The 16172-nt window shown below is 38.9% G+C and overlaps 1 protein-coding gene across 1 annotated transcript in view; it reads right to left on the bottom strand.

Annotated features, from left to right (window-relative positions):
* rerea (arginine-glutamic acid dipeptide (RE) repeats a) overlaps nucleotides 1-16172 on the bottom strand; it is a 437497-nt gene that overhangs the window by 297046 nt on the left and 124279 nt on the right.

Genomic DNA, 16172 nt, shown 5'->3' with positions numbered 1-16172 from the left:
GCCTGCTGTACCTTCCTGTCAGCTTTCAATGACCTGTGTTCATAGACACTCAGGCTCCTTTGAAGATCAACATTTCCTAAACTCTCAATTTTTAAAAAAATACTCAGATTTATTCCCAGCTATCTCTTATTGCATCCTCATTACAACACACATTCCCACTTAGTTTCTTATCAGAAAACTTGGAAATATTTAATTTTGTAATATTATATCAGCCAAAAATTGTGATGTAGATTGTGAATAATGGGACCCAAGCACTAACTCTTGTGGTAAGTGGGAATGCTAGTAATGATAAGGATGAAAAGAGAAATACTGAGGAAAAAATGGAAGTAGAAATGCTGAGTATTTTTAAATGATGAGAGATTAGAAAATGTTGATATTTAAAGGGGTCTGGGTCTCTATGAACACAAATCACAGCCTGCCAATCTGAGAAGAATGCGTTTATTCTTACTCCTTGTTTTCCATTAATCAAGTCTCAATACAAACCAGTATTTTACCCTGCGCTCTAACCTCCCCTAACATGTGCAGGACTTACCGAAATACTTCCAAAAATCCAAATACACCACACCCACTAGTTTTCCCTCATCACCTCCACTAGATACATCCTCAAGGAACTCCAGAAGGTTGGTCAAACATTGTTTCCTTTCAGAAATCTAAGATGAAGTTTATGTAAATTGACCACTAATTATCCAGGGGTAGAACAATAAAAAGCACATTTTTAGGAAATAACACCTCAAGAACCCCAAGTTGCAATGCATAATTTTGTACAGTAAAATGGTGAGCTTTGGTGATGGGTGAACGCAAAAAAAAGGCTTCTCAACACTCGGGTTGATTTTCATATTCACAGTTCGATATGTACAAATTGATTATGCCTAAAAAAGAAGAGGAACTGGATTGATGCACAAAAGAGTGTTGTGTTTCATCTAGAATGCACAATTGAAATAAAACAACAGAGGCAGAACAGCTGAATAAATCATAACTCTTGTTATCATGAACAGGTCAGCTTGAATTGAATTAAGAAGGGATATATGCCTTTGAGAAAGTATGTATAAAGTTGAAAACTGTTGATTTTTCATGATATTGTGCTCATGTTTTTAAATGTAAGAAACAGGCAATCAACACTGCAAGCTAAGGATTCAAATGTGATTCATGCTCAATCTAAGGAACATTCAAAGGCTATGAGAAAAGCTGACATCACTGGGATTCTAAAACTTGCATTCTTGTAGGAGTGTGGCAACAACCTATTAATTCCATATCTGTCAAAACAGTTTGTAGTTATCTCAAATAGCTCACAAAGAGATAACCAGCTGGTTAAACAATGGTAAACAAGTACATTTTTTCCTATGTGGATGGCAATGAGAACACTAATTGTCCGCTCAGCTGATATCAGCTCCTACTGAGTGCAATTCAAGAAAGCTGTGGACCATTCATTTAAAGAGGAAAATAAAATTGACATCCAAACATAAAAATAATTAATGAATTGTGTTGTATGGCTGTACAAAGTGCTGGCTGCTTGAAAAAGTTCAATTATGACATCTTTGTGTTTTTTATGTGGGCACTAATACAAGAAGCAGAGGCTCTACAGAATAAAAAAAACTGTGAAGCTTCCTCAAGTTTTGGCTCATTAGTACTTGAAAATATCAGGCTGCTTTGGCATGTTATTTTTGCCAAGGTCTTAGTAATATATTTGAATTAAGTAGCATAGAGTGTCCAATTTATATCTATAGTTCTATCCCACCTTCTTTACGCTCAGTTGGATTCCCACTGCTGCATCTACGTGCTTTTATACTCTATGATAACTACACATTCTGGGATAAAGTCAAAAAAATAGTGCCTTTCACATCCCTTTCAGAACATCTCAAAGCATGTTACAGTTAACAAAATACTTTTCAAATTAGTTACTATTTTAATGTAGGGAACAGGGCAGCAAATTTGCACATAACACACCTTCACAAGCATAAACAGATACATTTACGGGACTCTGTTGAGAAATAAATATCGGTCAAAATGCTGTAGATAACTCCTCAGTTCTTCTTTGAGACTTCATTACCATACCTTTAGCATTCACCCGAGCAAATGGGACCTTGGTTTAATGGCTCAGCCAAGAGATGTCAACTCCAACAGTCTGGAATTTTAATGCTGAATTGGAATGTCAGCCTAAACTCTGGTCAGTAACTCAAGTCCCTTAAGTGGAACTTGAGCCCACAGCCTCCTGACTCAGAGAAAAGAGTGCTGCCCACTAAGCCATAACTGCTGCTACAGTGTTCTTTGAGGTATAGGCCAATGCTTCTATATTTGATATGCAGTAGTATGCTTTGACAAAGTCCAATTTGTTTAATGCAACAATTGGCAGTGATAATGTTTATTTTCAAGAAATGAAAAACTACAGTTCTACTTGGTGACATACACACTATTGTCCTAACCTTATCAAATGAGCTAAGTGGAAGAAAGTTAGTATTGTGTCTTGCTTTTATATTCTTCTCAAGTGTAGCCAGAAGTCTAAGTTAACCCAATTCAATCTGAATTTTAATTTTATCACATAATATTGACAAAAACAATCAACTATTAATTTACAATATAAATGGAAAAAACATTTTAAGTTGCCAGAGAAATAAGCTACATTCATGAAACAGGTTACCGATCAATACATACCATAAACAAACCATTCCTCATAGCTACTCTGATTCTAGTTCCTTGTACCTCACTTCCTGTGTGCTCCCTATCCCTTTCTCTCTAATGAACCTTGAGGATTGTCAAGACAGGAAAGTCCCTTCTAGGGGTTTACAAAAATCTGATATGACACTTGAGGCAGTGGATCATCATCCACAATGATGAATTCAAATACAGCGTTTAACACTTTCAAGTTCATTACAAGGGGAAGGGGTTAGGAAAAGTTTAACGGCAAACAAGAAAATAGTCGAAAGCCGTTGGTGCAAACTTTCAGGCACATTTATCATGGTCAAAAAAATAAAGCCATCAACGTTTTGTTAAAAAAGACATTTTTTACAAGCCTGTTGCCTAGTGTTTTATTAATAATAATAATAATCAGGTTTAAATAAAGCATTCACAGCGTAAGAGGAATGTTTTGTTGTTTTCAACAAATTATCTAATTCCTATATTTAGCACAAATCCACAACACTGCTAGGGTCATCAACCCTCCAAGATTATCCTGGATTATCTATAAATTGAAGATTAATCTCCTGGGTCATACTGCAAGCAAATCCTGGAGAAAAATAAGAGAGGCTTTAAACAAATTTGCGTGTTGTTTTCCATTTTCACAATCCCCCAGCAAAGCAATATTTCTTAAAGGCACTATAATGAAACACGTGGAAAAAGCTTTCCTTTTCTCACCCTCCAATCTAGAAGGTCAACATACTGCTAAAATTTATCTGGAAATACAGTGAGACATGATCTTATTTAAAGCAACATTTAAAAGTCAATAAGGCTTTGTAATTTTCTAATAAAAAAAATTAAATCAAGAGAGGTATGAAAAATAATTTCACAAGATCAATTCTCTCAGATACCAAGTGCAATACTACCAAAAAACTAAAACAACGGGCATGAAATTCAAGGTGCCATTTCTCCTGTTGTGTTTAAATGTTAAAGCACACACACTTTAAAAAATAACTTCAAAACTGAATGACCTCTTCTGTTCCTATTTGACAGAAGTGCATCATCGGCAAATGTTGCTAATAGTTCACTTTATAAAGATGTTATACATGGCTGATTTTGTTGGCCTTTTATGGCACTTCAAAGCGTTAGTGGTACTTTGAAGTTTCTCTGCCCTTGAATATTTCTTCAGAATTGAGTAATTAAGATCTCTTTTTGGTTTTTGCAAGCTTGCAGAGTTGTTAAAAAACACAAGTTTGGATGCTGGATAAATATTGACTGGTAATGTAACAAAGATTCAATGTGAATATATTAACTACTCATTGAAATAACCTCATCTGGGCACATGTCCAAGAAAGGTCACTATTTTCAAACTTATTCATTCTCAATTGCTGCAAACTGACTGCTATTTAGCCACAAAGTCCTGCATACATGCCAGGTTTTTCCTTGAAAGCAACATTTTCAGTTTTACATGCTTTTGATTAAGAGTAATTTCCGTGGTAAGAATTATTACGATTCAGCAATGACTGGGAGGTAGTAATGTTAATATTGACACTGATTAATGTCACATCAGCAGCATAATTCTTGTTGGCATGTCAACATAACATAAAATCCTACTGTTTAGTAGGATCCAGTTTTTTATGCCATGTCACTTCATTGAAATGAAATGCAACTTGATGGCAATACAGCTCAGACAGATATACAATAAAATCAGAACAGCAAATTCAGTTGCAGTGACAGAAGTTAAAAGCAAAGATAGTTGTGCTTTAACCTTTGCTCAAAATCCAAATGATATTTCATATGTTGTCATGCATTGTTGTATGTAGAAATTATTTTTAGTCCAGTAGTTAAATGCAGAACAGCACAAAGGTATTTTGCTGACGAATCTGAACTAAACTAATACATACATCTCTTCCATGCTACCTCTCTAGTCAAATATAATCTTTATATTTATTTTAAAGCTTTTGACGCCGATCTTCACTCATAAATGAAATAATTCAACAGACAGAAATGAAACATGAAGCATGTGGTTTCTAATGGAAGGATTACTTTGAAAGTAGCCTCTTCTGATATTTCAAATGTTGTCATATATAATTTTTTGGTACAACCACTAGATGGAGCAACATACAGTAAAGGTAAACACAAGGCTGTTGCCTAGAAATTCAGTCTCATAGCACTGCCTCTTCCAGTGCTCTCCACACAATAAAGAATATCAATACTTCCTGGAGTACAACATGATTCTGCTCGTTTCCGGATTGAATCATGCCACTCCAGATATTTAACTGAGTGCTTCACTTCACATATTGAGCCTGCTCAGATCAATCCTCACCCCATGCCTGTTTAGGGCACAGCCAGGAGAAATTAGGTCATGATATTTGAAAGAGCATATGTCACTGGGCAATGTCAACCCAATTAGATTTTAATAGCACTACTTGCTCAACAGTTACATGACTTAAAGGGGCCCTCCATGAACGTGCCCCAACCTGGCAATGGGCACATGACTCAGGAAGATCCCACTGAATTTATTTGGGCACTGAACTCATTTGGGCACACCTCCATGGTACCAATGAGAATCCCCACTCCCAAAGCTCACAATCTTTTCCTAACGGCTCTCCACACCCACCCTGCACCAATCGCTTACCCATCACCAGCACAGGCCCTCAACCACACACTCAATCAGAATCAGATTTATTATCACTGAAATGTGACGTGAAATTTGTTGTTTTGCAGCAGCAGTACAATGCAAAGGTATAAAATCCATAAATTACAAAAATAAATAAATAATGCAAAAAAGGAATAACGAGGTAGAGTTCATGGACGTTCAGGAATCTGACGGCGGAGGGGAAGAAGCTGTTCCTGAATCATTGAGTTTGGGTCTTCAGGCTCCTGTACCTCCTCCAGGATGGTAGTAACCACACATTTTCTTTCAACAAGTATCTGATCCTCACCCCAACCTTCCTCCCGATCCACTGCCCTTCAAGTCCCCGATTAACTCTGCCGCAACACAAACAATAACTAACGTTCATTTAACATATTAATATGTCCCAAGATACCTCTCAGGAGCAATCATCAAACAAAATGTGACAATGAGCAACAGACAGGTGACAAATTAACTTGGTCAAAAGGGCAGATTCAGACTGTGGCTCCGAAGAGAAACAAACAGGTTTGGGGGGGGGGGGGGGGGGGGGGGAATCCAAAGGTTTAGGTACGTGCAGTATAGGCCACTGCAAAGAAAATGGCGGCAGATAAGAGGTCAAAATTGGGATGGGGATGGTTGAGACTATGAAGGAAAAAATATTGATGTTTACAATCCAGGTATAACTAGACTGGGAACCAATGTCATTCAGCGACAGGAACAATAAAATTACCATTTACTGTGTCTAGAATTAACTAGGGCACCAATGGATGTTAAAACCGCAGGTAAGCTGAGGAAGGGAGACAGACAGACAACATTAAGGAGTTGGGGATAGGCAGTTTTAGCACTGGAGAAGGAATAGGTTCAGAACCTCACCTCACTGTCAAATAAGATCACAAGTTCTAAACAGTCTGGTTCAGCCACAGTCAGTAGCCAGGGAGAGGGACTGAAGCAGTAGCGAGGAAAGACTTCTTGGCAGATAGCATAATTACTATAATTTTCTTGAGCAGGTGTAACTGTTGCACTTAAGTGAAAAATGCTATTTTGTTAATACTCATAAGCATTGCAAATTTTAATAAGATTTCAAAATGTATTGCTTCCTACATGCCCAAATGTCCAATGGTATCTTAAACAGGTTTCGGAAAAGGGCAATTATGGGACTTAAAATACAACTGGACAGTTACATGATCAATTGAGCTGCTGTTTTAATTCATAAAATTTCAATGTTGTTAGTGGATTAATTCCACAGTATTCTCTTGTGTCCCCTCCAGGGCCGTCTACAAATTACACAGGTCCTGAGTGAGCCCAGAACCAGCGAAACGTGTCCTTCCTGCAAGGTTAACCCCCAACACCTGGTGCCACACTGACTGCTCCTGAAGTACCATTTTACGAGTCAGTCTATTATCAAACAACAGAGTACAAAGGTACTAAAAATTAAGTTCTTTTTAACGTCTGTACATTCTGTTTCATTTCCACTGTTCAAAGTTATTTTCTTTTCTATTTGTTGGCTTCTCAAAACTATCTACAAACAACAGCTATGCAATCTGTCTTGCGACTGGTATCAGGATACGAGTATAAATGATTCTTTGACTTCACCTGATTCCACCATCATCCCATAAAGCATCTGGCCTCCACTCAGAATATGGGAGATCATAATATCATAAGTGATCACAAATTTGCCTCTTCTGCCAAACCGTATAGGAGGCACCTACTGCATCACCCCAAGAATTTTTAACAGATTTTATTCCTGTACAGAGTATGTATTAACAAGAGTGCCAGCCGATGAGTTAGAAGCAGAGGAAAACGAACATGACAGTGACTGCGGCAACTCCTTCTACTAAGAGGGAGTTTTTTTCTGAAAAAAATACAATGAGGGGAGGATATGAAGTACAAATTATGTGCATCAAACCAGTCTCAGTCACTTGCTGCAAATGGGTCATCAGACTTCTCTCCTCATACTAATTTTTGACATAAAAAAGCCTTAACTGAAAATGTACCATATATTCAAGCACAAACATGCATATGTGCCCGTCCATCCATACACACAGACATTTAATACTGAGCCCTTTCCCATTCTGAACAACTATCAGATTATAAATAGAGGCTCAATGTCAATAAGCATTGAAGTGGGCATCTAGGATTTACTAGAACAAAGAACACGGATTCGGGAATTTCGTGGATCCAAATTGTGGTTCTAGGATCTGGCAAAACTAAAGCCTGTGGATTTTGATAATACTACAGTAACACTTCAGGTGATTGGGATTCCTTGATAATAGGTCCTGAATTTCAGGGTGGGTGGGATTGCCTTGTCACAATGGTAGTGATGACGTGGAAGTTTCCAATAGAACTCTAAAAATATTGAGCAGATTGATTTTTTAATTGATTCCTAAACAAAAGATTTTGACAGATATCAGATCTGCACAAATAGCCTTATAGATGTTTCTGTCTCTCTGCAATGGCAAACAATAACATCTGTTTAAAATTCTATTTATGTTGGCAAAATTCAGCTAGCAATTTTGTATTTCTTCAAAAGGAATGGATTTTGCAACAAATGCAACATGTGAATGATCAGTCTTCCTGTCAATTACAAACACTCCCAGAAATGACCTCCAAAATACAACTCACAAAACATCTCGGAATTGAAAACTGAGAAATAGATCAAATTTTTTTTCAGTTCTGTTCAAAGCACAGAATACCATACATCTTACAAGATTTTCCACTCAACAGCAGCTCTATAAACAAATATCATGCAAATAATAGGATGGTGTGACTGTCAAGTCTCTAACTGTTCTCTTTTTGTCTGAAATACCGAAGCTGAAAAAAATATCAACTTTTATTTAAAGGATTAACTGCATCCCTTTTCAAATAACTTACAATAATTACACAAACAAAACGCTGCTGTACACTGTACCACGATGTTACTAGAAAAAGATGCTATCATTTTCTCCTTAGGCCCTTCTTCAGAATTAAGGACGAACTGGTTCCACTGTTTCTGTTGATTTTAAAGTGACTGATGAGACCAATATGTGACCAGAGTTTCCGGCAGATGGGACAGAAGGTGCCTGATAGGACAGTAAGGTGAGTAGTTTAAAGTAGTGCATTCCTTCCACCATTTAGGCTGGGCTTCATTGGTCCAGATTTGAGATTCTCAGTTCCACCCAGTACACTCCTCCGCTATGAGCAGTCAAGGGCCAGGAATTCCCTGTAGTGGGAATGTTGTAATTTTTCGAAGGAAGCTTTAAGACCATTCTTGAATCTTTTCTTGACTACCCGATAATCTCTTCCTGTGACAAAGCTTGAAAGAGACGGTTTGTTTTAGGAGTTCAGTATCTGGCATGCTGCAGAATTTAATTAGGGCCTTAATCTACTGGGCAGACATGATCCTTATTCTCCTATATGCTTTTGAAATTTGGGTTACCTACTGGGGACATACCACCAACATCATCTGCTGTTTGCTCTTTGACCTCGTGCTCCTGTATCACCACTCCCCCTCTCATCTTTATACTGGCCATCTCCGCTCTCAGTCCTGATGCAGGGTTTCTGCAGCCTCTTGTCTCTCCATTTTACTGCTCCTCTGTGAAGTCTCTTAAAGGCATGCTGACTTTGAAGAAATTTTCCTCCTCTCTCTAAAAGAAGTTCTGTGAGACCCTCTCTCACTGCCCCCCCCCCAATGGTTTCTACTGTTCTCCTGTCTCACCACTCCCCATAGAACAGTACAGCACAGCACAATACAGGCCCTTCGGCCCACAATGTTGTGCCAACCTTTAAACCTCACCTAAGACTATCTAACCCCTTCCTCCCACATATCCCCCTATTTTCAATTCCTCCATATGCTTATCTAGTAATCTCTTGAATTAGACCAATGTACCTGCCTCCAGCACCACCCCAGGCAGTGCATTCCATGCCCCAACCACTCTCTGGGTAAAAAACCTTCCTCTGATATCTCCCCTGAATTTCCCAACCATTACCTTAAAGCCATGCCCTCTTGTATTCAGCATTGGTGCCCTGGGAAAGAGGCACTGGCTGTCCACACTATCTATTTCTCATAATATTTTGTACACCTCTATCATCCTCCTCTCCAAAGAGTAAAGCCCTAGCTCCCTTAGTCTCTCCTCATAACGCATACTCTCTAAACCTGGCAGCATCCTGGTAAATCTCCTCTGCACCCTTTCCAACGCTTCCACATCCTTCCTATAATGAGGCGACCAGAACTGGACACAGTACTCTAAGTGTGGTCTAACCAGAGTTTTGTCGAGCTGCATCATTACCTCGCAGCTCTTAAACTCGATCCCTCAACTTATGAATGCTAACATCCCATAAGCTTTCTTAACTACCCTATCCACCTGCGAGGCAACTTTCAGGAATCCGTGGACATGGACCCCCAGATCCCTCTGCTCCTCCACACTACCAAGAATCCTGCCATTAACTTTGTACTCTGCCTCGGAGTTTGTCATTCCAAAGTGTATCACCTCACACTTCTCCGGATCGAACTCCATCTGCCACTTCTCAGCTCAGCTCTGCATCCTATCAATGTTCCTCTGCAAACTTCGACAATCCTCTACACTATCCACGACACCACCAACCTTTGTGTCGTCTGCAAACTTGCCAACCCACCCTTCTACTCCCCTCATCCAAGTCATTAATAAAAATCACGAAAAGCAGAGGTCCCAGAACCGATCCTTGCGGGACACCGCTAGTCACAGCCCTCCAATCTGAATGCACTCCCTCCACCACAGCCCTCTGCTTTCTACAGGCAAGCCAATTCTGAATCCACATGGCCGAGGCTCCCTGGATCCCTTGGCCTCTGACCTTCTGAAGAAAACCATGTGGAATCATCTCTTTATACCAGCCATCTCTCCTCTAAGTCCTGATGCAGGGTTTCAACCCAAAATGTCAGCAATTCATTCCCCCATCCTCTGCAGATGCTGCTTGACCTGCTGAGTTCCTCCGGCAATTGTTTGTTGCACCATCTGCAAGATCCTCTCAATTCACTGGCATAATAAGCATACTAACATCACATTGTCTCCCAAGCCAACATCCCCACAAGGTCAGTCATGAATAGTTCACTGTATATTTCGTTTTTCTCTCCTGCACAGAAGTTTTGTGACCATGTTTTTTGTGCCAAGTTTCAAAACATACAACCCAAATAAAATTTTGGACATGCTCTTTAACACAAACACCTGTCTCAAACTAAGTTGTACCGATGCACATGAAATACATTCAAAGCTGCAGACCCACCTTCAACTATAAACTCAGATGCAGAACAATACACTTCAGAAGCAGTTCATTGCCTGTCAACTACTTGGGGATGTGCTGAAAATGCGAGGAACTTGAGCATCACGGCTGTATACTAAAATAATATATTTAAACCAAGGTTTTAGGGAGAGAATAAGACTTTCATGTGGGAAGACAGCCAATAAGATACTTTTTTCCCCTCAATCAACTCTCTGCAAAGATTACCTTGGACATTAGCAATTTCAGTTACTGAGAAAACAGCATTTTGAATAATTTGATCAGATTGCTTCCTTTTGTTTTGAGTTCTCCTGAATGATTAATGGAAATGACCAAATTGAGTGATCAATTTTATATTCTCATGAACAGTTTTCTGAACATCTCTGTTTTGATTCCTATCATATCTACACCTATGAAGTGACAGGAATTGTGTGCTATGTGGAGGTGAAAGTGCCAATTGCTGCTGGCAAATGTGTAACAGCCAACAGTGATGTGACAGGATCCGAAAATTACATAACAAGATGTGCATGCAGGCACAATAAGATCTATGTTATTACTTTGTCTATTTATAGCTAGAGGATACTGCAACTTTTAGGAGATACAACTAATGTAAGGAGAAGGAAGAATTTGTGTCTTTTTCTTAAATAGGAAAAAACAAGCAAATCTGAAATTAATACAACAAATTTAGAGAATGTAGAATTTCAAAGCATTTAACATGCAATGATATTGTTCTATTTGATTTGGTTCAATTCAATACACGCCGCTAGTTATTGGTGGTTTTATCTGTACTTCAGTTGGAGAATGCTATTGAAGATACAATTTATATTATTTCTGCCACTTGCTGTTGGAAACCTCCCAGAATTTTTGAGACTGCTGAAGCAGTTTGACTTTGCAGAATCCAAATCTGTATGCAACAAGAGCTTGCATTTATATTGTACTGTTAATGAAGAAAAATATCCCAAGACAATTTACAAAGGAAACAAAATAGAGTGGCTTAATATAACATGCAACACATTAGGGGGCAACAATAGGGCAGCTTGCTAGAATTTCCTTCTGCATGCACAGAACAATGTATCAGTATCTTGGTTCTCTCAAGAAGCACTTCCACATATATAAAGGAAGGTCCCTGACCTATGTGAGAATTCCTTGCCTACATGAACACATACACTATTTCAATTTTTCCTCCAAAAGTTTCCTTAAAAGTGTTCTATCCAATCAAGCCTTTTTTTTCTCTCCCAACTTTGCTCACTGTTAATCTCTTGATTTTTCTTCATTAATGGCACAATATAAATGTTGACTGTTGTACACAAATGTGATTTGGTTGCAAAATGCATGGGTACATATTCCCAGAAGCTCAATGTGCAAGAAGAGGGCATACCCATCTCAGAGACTGTGGTTCAAGTTCAAGGTGTAGGCCCAAGTGGGGTTTTGCAAGGATTTAATAGACCAGGCAGGCAAGCAAGCATACAAGTGGCAAAATGAGTATTATTCAGAGCTAATTAAGCTTGAATCAGGTTGCATAACATATATCATAGCTCCAAATGGTAAACCTCCTACTTGTGTGTTTATGAAAATTAACACATTTGTACTGCATGGCAAATAATCTGTCCACATGAAAAATATTTGCTGTTGCTTAAATGGGAGGAAAACAGAGCAAAGTTTTATATAATGGACAGGGAATGCATACAGTATACAAGTACCATCTTTATACTATGACAGCATCTCTGTCATGTCATTAGAAGGGCAGTTTGCAGTGATGTGGAAGAGAGATTATGTACACATGAACAGAAGAACTTGGAATGAAGTTTTTAGGCCTTCTGTCAAATCATAACAATGGGAAAGGAACTTTTTTTTTGGTTATTCGTTTCTGGCATTTCCCACAACCCACCAAAGTTAAAGGGCTACATAATTAATTACCTCTGCGAACAACACGTTTTAAATCATTAATAGAAACAAAACAAAACCCACTGATGATCTAATCACCTTAGTCACTTCCTTCTTCAACTACTGAGTAACACATGAACGCAGAGTCCCTGGTTACATAACATTAGCAGGCTTGGCTGTGCTACAAATGATAGGCATAGCAACTGTACCACACTGGTAGGTCAGTGTCAATCCTCCAGCCTTTGTTTAAATTTAGGAACTCGATCTTCAAGGTGCCTGCTTATCTACATGCCTCTAAATCAACAACTTTGTAAGGACACTTTATATTAAAAGTACAACCCACAACTGTACTTTTTTAAATATATAAAAGGCCCCAATAGTGTTTAACACAAGTGTAATAAGACAAAAAAAACCTCGAATGAAAGGAGATTCTGGAGATAAGTTTAAAAGGTCTCAAGTTGTTACAAGGCCTTAAGGCACAATAAATAATGGTGAAACAAAGGGATATAATGAAAGAAGACATTAGAGTTCCCTGATGCTTGCAGGGGCCGTAAATGTATGAGATAGGGGCAACTCATTTGATGAATCTGCCCATATAGAAGAGCATTTGAACACTGAGGTGCTGGGAGATCAGGAGACAATGTAGGTCAGTGAGCAGAGGAGCCAGATGCACAGAACTAGGATATGGCAGCAAAGCTTTGGAAGAGGTAAAATTTATGTCTTGTGGGAGCTTCAGTGGTGAACAACAATAACTTGCATTTAAATAGCTCCTTTAATATGGTGAAAAGGTTAAATTCACCATAATATGGAAGGAGGAATTAAAACTGACGCATCCATTGGAACTTTGAATGGTCAACACCACAGGGGGTGGAATATGCATTGTTGGCAAGGAGAACACTGGAATAGTCAAGTCTCGAGCAATAATGGTGCGGCTGATGGTTTCAGAGACAGGTGATGAAACAGGAGCTAGATGACCTGCACAAATACATGGAGTCACAGCTCAGCTCAGGATTAATAGAGACATGGAACATTCCAATTTAGTTCAAACCAGAGGCTGCAAACTGGTTGGAATCCACCAATGCAGAATGTGTGTGACAGGGGCCCAAGACAATGACCCAGTGAATAACATAAGAGAATTGTAGCTCATCTAGTAACACGTCAAAGAAGCAGAGTGACAATATAGAGGCTGTGCACGGGATCAGGGAGATAATGGAAAGGTAGAGCAGAGAGATATCCCTGAGAGAGGTTTTTTAAATTATGAGAGGCATAGATAAGGTAGACAGTCAGAATCTTTTCCCCAGGGTAGAAATGTCAAACACCAGAGGACATGATTAAGGTTAGAGGGAGAAAGTTCAAAGGCAACTTGAGGGGCAAGTTTTTTTTATGCAGAGAGTGGTAGGTGCCTGGAATGGGTTACCAGGAGAGGAAACAGGCCGTTTGGTGGAGTTTGGCATCAAGATTGGCACAACATAGTGGGCCGAATGGCTTATCCAGTGCTGTACTGCTCTATAATAGTATCATTTAAGAGACACTTGGATAGGTACATGGAGGGGAAGGGCCTGGAGGGATATGGGCCTAACGCAGGGAATTGGGACTAGCTGGGTGGGCACCATGGTCGGCATGGACTCATTGGGCCAAAGGACCAGTATCCATGCTGTATTGTTCAATGACTCTATTAGCTTGCACGTTGAACCTGATGTCACATCAGGGGTGATAGGGTGAAGAAGAAATATCCAGATGAAGAATAAACACGGATGAAAAATAAACAGGGCCAAGTTTTGGTCCCAGGAATATAGTTTAGGTTTGAGCAAGTGGACTCAATCAAGAGCTGTCCCACTCAATAATACAAGAAAGGCTTTGGAGGATGATGGTTGGCAAATTATCAAAGACTGCCTCTGCAGAAGACTTGTGGCATTTGCCATCGGGAAACATCAAGGGTCTGTGTATGTACATGCCAGGAAGGGCTTGCACATGAAGTCAACAACAACGCCCACGCAAGTAGTAATATGCAGATACAGACATTTGTGTATGTGCAGCTGCAGATGATTTCTTTTGTTTCAATGTTAGGCTAATAATACATATTGTCAAATTGACCCTTCATTTCTTACGACACTAGTGGTATATTTTCAGCAATTTATTTTGCAAGTAGCTTCTTTTGTTCTCTAATTTTAGAATCTCTTGCCCTAATTTTCCCATCTTCCTCCTTATCCAATATTAAATCATTTCATAACGGTTTCCTCTTTGCTTCTTGCTTATTTTAAGCTCTACATACGATTCTAATTTCGATATCTGTTGTACTGATTCTGTGCCAGACAACGTTTATAACTGGAAAGCTTTGTGTTATACATGAATACGATTCATGTTCAATAGAACTAATCAATCTGATGCCTGTCCCTGGAGGGGCTTTGTTACCTACTGGAGACAATAAAAGGGACAATGAACAAATTTACCAGAGACCGAATAAATAATTTAAAAATCACTTTGAAACCTGAGCAAAATTAAGCAATTATGTCGATAGAAACTGGTATATCTTCACAGTTGGTCAATATACAAACTTATTGAACGAAAATGCAGAGCAGTCATGCACATTCAGAAACTGAAAAGCATTTCTAAAAAAAGGACACATTCGTTGCAAAAAGAGAAAGCTAAAACCCACATAAGTGGTTATTTCTAGAACATGACCTGCTGATTCATCAATGAATGATGATGGCTCTGATCTTACCAGTAAATGCCAGCAGTTCCAAATGGAGCAGCCACTATTTGCCTATTTAAATGGAAGTCCAGGACTTCCCCAAACTGGTAGTCAAATGAAGTTCTGAGCTTACATGGAGGAGGGCAGGAATAAAAACAAAATTACCTTTTGGATCATGTGCAAGGTTACACCTGGCACAGGGTCTGCAATTCCATTGATTCAAATGGGCTGTGGTTGAACGGCAGATCGGAAGGGAAGCTTTTCTGTTAATGGTTTTGGTTTAGTTTAATGTTTTCAATTACTTTTCATGATTTTTTTCAAAATTTATGCATTTTTTAAATGTTAATTTTATATTTATTAGTATTTTAGACATTCCTGGATTTTGGTCATTTCATATTTGAATAACTCCTTTTTTTAATTATTTACTTCATTTTAATAGTCAAGATATCTCAAAACTATTAAATGATCCTCACTGCTTTACAAGACAGCTGAACTGGAAATGGACTTTTGCTGGCAATCAAAGTTTTCAGGGGTAATTTGGTGATGGGGCTTCCTCAGTGAGTTGCTGGCTCCCCTGCCACCACCCCTGCAGTCTGGTGTCCTTCCAACCAGCAAAGTAGGCCCTCTGCATTCACAATAGGAGCACTCAATAATTCCAATCATTTGGCCCAGGCCTGAAAGATCAAAATGACTTCAGTGTCCAACCTGAAGCAATGGATGAAGACCACCACAGGCACAGCTTTAACACCAATTACTTTTAAAGTGCAGTCACTGTAAATGTGTAGTTTCTGTGGCAGCCAATTTGCCAAAAGCAAGCTCACAGAAACAGCAATTCGATAATTATCAGATCATTTGTTTTCTTTTAGTTGTCTTACTTAAGCAACACATAGAACCCTGTTTTTCTTTCAGAATAGTGCACCAACATCTTTTACATCCACCTAACAGTTGACAGGACTCAGTTTAACACCTCTTCAAGAAAACAGCAAGTCTTCAGTGCTACACTGGAGATTTGGGCCAAGTTATTTGGGCCAAGGTATTTCTACTCATATCCCCAGAATTGAATGTGAACTGATAAACCTTCTGGTACAGAGGCAAGAGATCTATCAACTGATCAACAGCCAG

Source organism: Pristis pectinata, chromosome 26, assembly GCF_009764475.1.
Source record: "Pristis pectinata isolate sPriPec2 chromosome 26, sPriPec2.1.pri, whole genome shotgun sequence".
NCBI lineage: Eukaryota > Metazoa > Chordata > Chondrichthyes > Rhinopristiformes > Pristidae > Pristis > Pristis pectinata.
Note: the sequence above shows the minus strand (reverse complement) of the source record. Positions and strands in the feature narration are given on the sequence as shown.